The sequence below is a fragment of the Phalaenopsis equestris genome, unplaced genomic scaffold, assembly GCF_001263595.1.
Source record: "Phalaenopsis equestris unplaced genomic scaffold, ASM126359v1 Scaffold000745, whole genome shotgun sequence".
Classification (NCBI taxonomy): Eukaryota; Viridiplantae; Streptophyta; class Magnoliopsida; order Asparagales; family Orchidaceae; genus Phalaenopsis; species Phalaenopsis equestris.
Genome location: NW_018165185.1, coordinates 407,777 through 415,589, shown reverse-complemented (window position 1 = coordinate 415,589; position 7,813 = coordinate 407,777).

Below are 7,813 nucleotides of genomic sequence, written 5' to 3'. Positions count from 1 at the left end.
CTTACTGTACTATGTAAATCTGTGTTGAATCTATTGTAAGGAACCTAGCCATAATCATGTAGTAATCCTGTAATAGTACCTCAACAATAATTCATCAATAACCCAACAATAACTCAGCAATAATCCATAAATAACCCATCAATAATATAGCAGTAACCCATCAATAACCCATTAATAACCTAACAATACCCCAACAATAAACCATCAATAACCTGACAATAGGGTTGTCAAAACGGCTCGTTGTTCGTGAATAGCTCGTGTTCGGCTCATTAAGAAGCTCGTGTTTGGCTCGTTTGTTAAGCTAACGAGTCGAACACGAACAACACGAATAAATATTTGTCCGTTCGTGTTCGGCTCGTTTTAGCTCGAAATACTACTATAATTAAGAAAATAGAATAAAAATTATAAAATTAGATTCAAATAATGGTTTTAATTTTGCCTCAATCCTTAACATCTTATGGCTACGCAATTAAGGTTGGCAAAATGGCTCCTTTTTCCCGGCTCGTGTTCGGCTTGCTAAGCAAACGAGCCGAACACAAACACGCTTTTTTAGCTCAAAATATAAACGAGCCAGGCTCAGCTCGTGTTCGGATCGTTTACACCCCTACCCAACAATAACTCATCAATAACCCAACGATAACCCAACTATAACCCAGCAATAACGAAGCAATAACCCATCAATAACCCAACAATAATCTAGCCAAAACCCACAGTAGTCCTTAAGTAACTCCGCAATAACCTAACAATAACCCATCTATAACCTAAAAGTTCATTAAGTAACCCAGTAATAATCGCAGTAATCCTTAAGTAACACAACAATAACCCATCTAGCAATTAAGGGAACGACACTTGGGCTATTTTTAGGTTATAGATGGGTTGTGGGTAGGTTATCTACCAATACCCCAGCCCTAACCTAAGGATAACCTGAAAATAACCCATCTATAACCTAAAAGTAACCCAAGTGTCGTTGGGTATTGCTAGGTTATTTGCAGGTTATTAATAGGTTACTCACATGTTATTCAAGGGAATGACACTTGGGTTATTTCTAGGTTATCCTCAGGGTATTGCTAGGTTATTTCCAGGCTATTGTTAGTGTACTCGCATGTTATTCAGAGGAACGATACTTGGGTTATTTTTCGGTTATATCTGGGGTATTCCTAGGTTCCTTTCAGGTTATTGCTAGGTTATTTTCAGGTTATTTCTATGGTATTTTCTTATTATTGCTAGAGTATTCTCATATTATTTCTATGATATTTTCAGATTATTGCTAGGGTATTTTTAGGTTATTTCTATAATATTTTTAGGTTATTGTTAGGGTATTTTCCAGGTTATGGCTAGGGTATTTTCAGGTTATTTCTATGGTATTTTCATATTATTGCAAAGGTATTTTCAGCTTTATGCATAAGTTTGCAAGTACAAAGTCATATAGACATTCACAAATACTTCAATCATATTTATCATCCGAACAATTCAAGCATTGACAAAATCAAATCAATCATATTTATCAACAGGTTACTATCAACATTTCAAACATATTTACAGAAAAGTACAGACATACAAATATCATCCAAATAATTTATATATACAAATTTCATATGCAAGCTCTGCCCTAAATCGAGGCATATCAGCCTGCCGGTTATGTTTATCTTTTCAATGAATTTTGACTTTCTGTACAATTGCTTCCATATATTTACAAACAAAAATTTAATAATAAGTTCATCAAGTGAAGTGGATGACTCTCTGAGTGGCCTCTTCAGTATTTCACTCTTTGCCCGCCTGACATCTACACCACTGACGGGTTTTTTTGTCCCAAGTTGTTGTGGGTCCTCTGTTGGGCATGTCAATCAACAAAGTAACTTGGTCTGCATCAAAACTGAGCTTCTCCCCCCTATCTGAAATATATTCATATCTCAACAATTCAATATGTGCATAGTTAGGATGTGATCTTGAGGACAGGGGGAGTTCAAAAAGCTGATTCAGCTTCAATTTTCCCAGATTTGACCATGTCTCCTGAGAGATAATTGGTCGAACATTGCCAACACTTCTCTAACTGCTGATGGACGACATCTGCAATTCATAGACTGTTTGTTCATCAACTTATAAGAATAATATACATTTTATTAATACTGACAATAACTCATCAATCAGTCAAGAATAACATAATAATAACCCACAACTGCATGGATATTCCCTAAACCAATAATAACCCAATATTAACTGACTAATAACGTAAGAATACATTTTCAATTAATGCAAGAATAACATGAAAATACACTTTTAAGTAAACCTTGAATAACCAAACAAATAACCTAAAAATAACCCACGAATAACCTAAAAATAACTGGCGAATAAACTACAAAAAACCGACGAATAACCTAAAAATAACCCACGAATAATCTAAAAATAACCGGTGAATAAACTGTGAAAAACCGACGAATAACGCAAAAATAACCCACGAATAAATTGTGAAAAACCGACGAATAACCTCAAAATAACCGACGAATAGCCTCAAAATAATCGACGAATAAATTGTGAAAACCTGATGAATAACCTAAAAATAACCCACGAATAACCTAAAAATAACACGCAAATGAGCAAATAGCTGTCAATAAATACTAAACTTTGGAGTAAACCAACAATAACCAAACAATAAACCCATGAATATGTTCCAAAATAAATCATGAATAACCCAGAAATACGTTGAAAATACTTCCCAAAACCTTCAACACTAAAACGTATACCCTCTAAGATAACTAAAAGTTAAAGAACTTATAATCCGAAAAAAATAACAGGAAAAAATGATGACAATTACCAGGACAAGTTTTTCCCTTCAATGCCCTCCTTCATCCGCTTCGTCTCATTCTTCTTCCTATATTTCTTTGACTTTGTCGGTTGTTCAACGTATGTCTTCTCTGTCTCTTCTGATTCTGTTCTTGTCTGCTCTTCGGTCTACATATTCTACGGATCATCTAACTCCATCGTGTTATGACTTCAAAGCTATCAAACGAAGGAAATGTGAAACCATAGAGCGAATGGTGAAAACCCTAGTAGAAAAATTCGTAAAAAGCATTTTCAAAACGTATTTCTCGACATTTTACTGGCGAGATACTCGAAAAGGCGCAGGGATATCGGGCCGGGTCAGGCTTCAGCGCGTTTTTTTTTTAATTACGTGGAAATGCGGGACCGGCATATTCCTTGTGGTCGAATGTAATTGGACTGCGAACGTAGAGAACCGTCCGGAGTCCTGAGGGAAAAATTCGCCAAAATTATGAGGTAGTTAATATGAAATGCCACCCGTTAATTTAAATATTTTTTATTATATTACATTAAAGAATATATTTTAACATTTAAACATTGAATCTGACCCGTTTTTCTAGAAAAAGGCAAATACAATAAATGCATAGATCTAGACTTTTGACGCTTGGGGTTCATTCGTCATTTCATATTCTGATATCGTCATTAAGCTTTATGGGATTTGTCGTTCGGTGTCTTTTATCCCCCTGAGATTCTTCTGTTATATCAAAGTAAAGCTTCAACATTTTGTTCTTTTTTTCTGTTTATTTCATTTATTTTTTATATGGCAAACGACAATTACAAGTGATCCAATAATTATATTTTTGGTAACTAAATTCGTAGATATGTTTATAAATGTGAGACAATCATTTTTTATTTAAGTAAGCGGAGATTTTTTTTATGAAGGATATGTAAGAACAAATACAAAATTATTCTGATTTTTCTAATTTTATATTGAAGGGATGCAACAATCTCTAGTCGTTTAAAAATATGAATAAAAAAGTAGCTGTTTTTTTCCTTGTACAACTATGTTGTATTTGTTGTACTAATTTATCTCTATACAACTCATACAACACGGTTGTATTGAAGAGATGAGGTAATGTTTAGTTGGTTAAAATTTTGAATAAAAAATGTCTGAGTTTTTCCTTGTACAACCATGTTGTATCTGTTGTACTCATTTACTAAATACATCAGTACAACTGATACAACATAGTTATATTCAAGGGATGACGTAATGTTTAGTTTGTTAAAAGTCTAAACAAAAAATGACAGAATTTTTTTCTTATACAATCATGTTGTATTGGTTATATTGGTTTACCTCAGTACAACTGATACAACACTGTTTTTTTGAAGGGATGTATTAATATTTACTTCGTTAAAAATCTAAATAAAAAAATGATTGATTTTTTCCCTATACAACCATGTTGTTTTTGTTTTTGTTCTTTTTTTTTCTTTTTGTTTTTAAAGGATTAACCAGCGTGTCCATTATCATATACTTCCCTTTTCCGAATAAGTCTTTTCCAAATCATATGAATGATCAGAAGAAGAAAGGAACTGAAAGAACATGACACATTACAAAGGTAGAAAAAAAGAGAAAAACGTGGAGAACTTCCGTGCGACGTTGGGATAGGTCAAGCATATACGTCTGAACAAGTTCGGACCGGAATAGCTTGTGTCAAATATTTATGAAAAGATGCCTATGAAAGCTACACATAACCGAAGATTCAAGAGTTTTTCTTATTTTGGGGTCCAGAGTGCTCATAAGGGGACGTATGCCACTTGGTTAATTACATATTGGGATTTGCCCAAGAATACTCTTGATCCAACGAAATTTTTTTATATTTAAAGTGATAACTAGCACAAGGCTATCAAAAGAACGTTGTTTCACAAGAGAATACTTTGATGCTTTCAAAGCTCCCATTAAGTCATGGGGTGGAGAGTGAGTCTTTCATGGTCTCACTTGGGCAACAGACTCACAACATACAAAACATGTGAAATAACCGAATCATCTTGATGAGAAATCCTGATAAGTTAAAGCACATCCAGGTTGTAAGGGCAGAGGACAAATCATCATATATCAAGTGAGTGGCAACTTATCAATAATTGGGTTGTCATGATGACACCAATGAAGGCAAAAATAATGATAGAGCTCAACATGGGTAGTCAAAGAAAGGAGGAGTAATCCCTAATAGATAGAGGTAATCAGGTCTGGATAGCACGACTAGTCATCCTAAGCTACTAGGACCCTAAGTCTACCTTGTCGTGAAGGTAGTCAACCTAACATGTCCAAAGATCCCCAATTAACACTCTGTAATTGCATCAACCATGGGGACATTGATAGTCCTAAGGTCAGAGAAACGAAACTCTATCATATGACTACATGTGGAGCATTATAAATGTAACAATAAGCATGAATAATTCAATTAGGAATTTAAGATATTTTTTAAAATATATTTGGTATAAGAATACTAATATGTGCTAAAACAAATTAAGATCTAATTAATTATACTATGCATTAATCTTAGGCTTGGATATTATGTCGTTTATTGGGTTAATTTAGTGTCAACGTGGGTAAAAGTGTCTGAGAATACAGAAGTAATTTTCGGAAGATTGAGACATTAAAGTGATACTAAAGTGGATGATTACATTTTTAAATTAGAGTATTATTTTCTACCTCTAAATCTTATGCATTTAACTAATATGTTTTTGACTCAAAATCTTCTTGTAAATCTACTAACTTCTGATAATTTATTCTACTTTAACTGATTGATCATATTTTTAAAAATGAAACATGCATGTTAGTTTTACCACATTAATATTTTATTGAAATTCTACGACATTTAAATTCTCATAGAATAGTACATAGTTACTCATTGAAAAATATATAGTTTTTCAAATGTACAGGTTGAGAGAGAGTTAATCCCTTATCCCTTTGATATTATTAGATGGGGACACTAATGTAATAACATATATTAATTATCAACCTTTCACATTAGATAATGGTGAAAAATAGACTGCCGATCCACTATGTCAATGAGGGATGGAGGTGAGGTGAGTTGGTGTACTTTTGCATAAAAAGATAGTATATTTGTATTTTGCTTCATTGTGTTGATGGTTGTTCTATTTAAACAATACTTTTTAAATATATATATATATATATGGAGATCCCCTCTCTCCCACTATTTTCATAATTGCCTTTGATTATTTGTCTAGGCTTATTAATAAGCTGCATTATGAGTATCCTTACCTTCAATTTTCTCATAAATCCAAAATTGTGGTTAGTCACCTTGCTTATGCTAATGATGCTATATTTTTTTTTAAATGCTAGCAAACGTGCCATCAAAGCTACTATGTCTTTATTAAAGGATTTCCAAAACATTTCGGGAATGGTGCTGAACTTGACTAAGTGCTCTATTTACTTTGGTAAAGGTGTTCCCTCATCTACTCATGCTTGGGCTTCCACTTTTACTGGTTGCAATATTTCTAAGCTTCCCGTTAAATATCTTGGGGTTAACATTAACAGAGGTAGAACTAAGCAAACACAAATGGATGAGGTGATAGAAAAAGTTAAACTTAAGATCAAAGATTGGAGAAATGCATTTCTTTCTAATGAGGGTCGGCTCACTTTGTTAAAAAGTGTCCTTTCCACACTTCCACTTTACACTATGCAAGTTTTTAAAGCTAAAAAAAGTACTCAAAAGAATCTTGAAACTATAGTTAACAAGTTATTGTGGAAGGGAGATAGATCTTCTAAAAGTTGGACTACTTGGCATTATACATGTAAGTCTCTTTATGCTGGTGGGTTTGGCTTTAAAACTTTAAATCACACTATTGATATAAACATGTGTAAGTTATGGTTCAAATTTCATTTGGGAGAATCAGTTTAGGCAAAGTTTATGTTTCATGAGTACTGTAAAAATTCACATCCCACTACGGTTAATTGGAAAGTGGAGGACTCCAGGCTTTGGAAGGCTATAATTGCTGCTAGGGATGTTGCATCTCAATTCATGTTTTGGGACATTAGTGATGGTAATATTTCTTTTTGGAAAGATGATTGGGGTTATGATGCTAAGTTGTTAGTCTCAAATTGTTGGATTAGAGGTGATTGGAATTTAAACATGTTGAATTCTTTAATTGGTGATATGCCCTTGCTATTGCTACTATTCCCATTCATGCTCAACATAAAAATGTTCCCCATTGGAAGCACCATGCTAGTACATCTGTTACTAAAATGCTTTACTCAAATTTGTACTCTTTTACTCCCTGGAAATGACATTGTTACACTTGGCACAAACTTTTGTCATCTTCTATCTCATTTTTTTCTTTAGAGATATTTTCATAAGTTGCTCCCTCTTGATGATATACTTAAAATGAAAGGGTTAAAACTTGCCTCCTTCTGTTATAATTGTAAAAAAGAGGCTGAATCATTTAAACACTTGTTTTTTGACTACTCATTTTCTAAAGAGGCGTGGCGTTGAATTCAGTGCTACTTTGGCATTACTTGGCCCCAAAATATGACCCTTAAAGTTGTTATTAACACTTGGAAAGAGTTTGATTCAACCTTCATTAATCACAATTATTTCCCTGCAATTCTGGATGGCTAAAAATAATAAAAAATATGAAGCTTCTTGCCACACTCCCTCTACTACTTCCACTTTTGCAGCTTATTTTAAAAAGGCTTAGAAGAATTCCATTGGACAAGATGCTTCCCGTAATGTGGGTAGGGGTAGGAAACCCATTTTAATTAAATGGGCACCACCCCCCCAAATGGCAAGTTTAAATTTAATGTTGATGGAAGTTTTTTCAATGCCTATACGGGTATAAGAGGGCTTATCAGGGATGAATATGGTAAGTGCTAAGCATTTTTTGCCTCTCCTTGTATAGTTAACTCTTCTATAGAGGCTGAAACTATTGTTGTGTTTGTTGCCCTTCAAATTGTTGTTTCACTAAATCTCAATGGCATAATTCTGGAAACAGATTCTAAAACTCTTCATAAAATGTGTCGGCACTATTTTTGGTG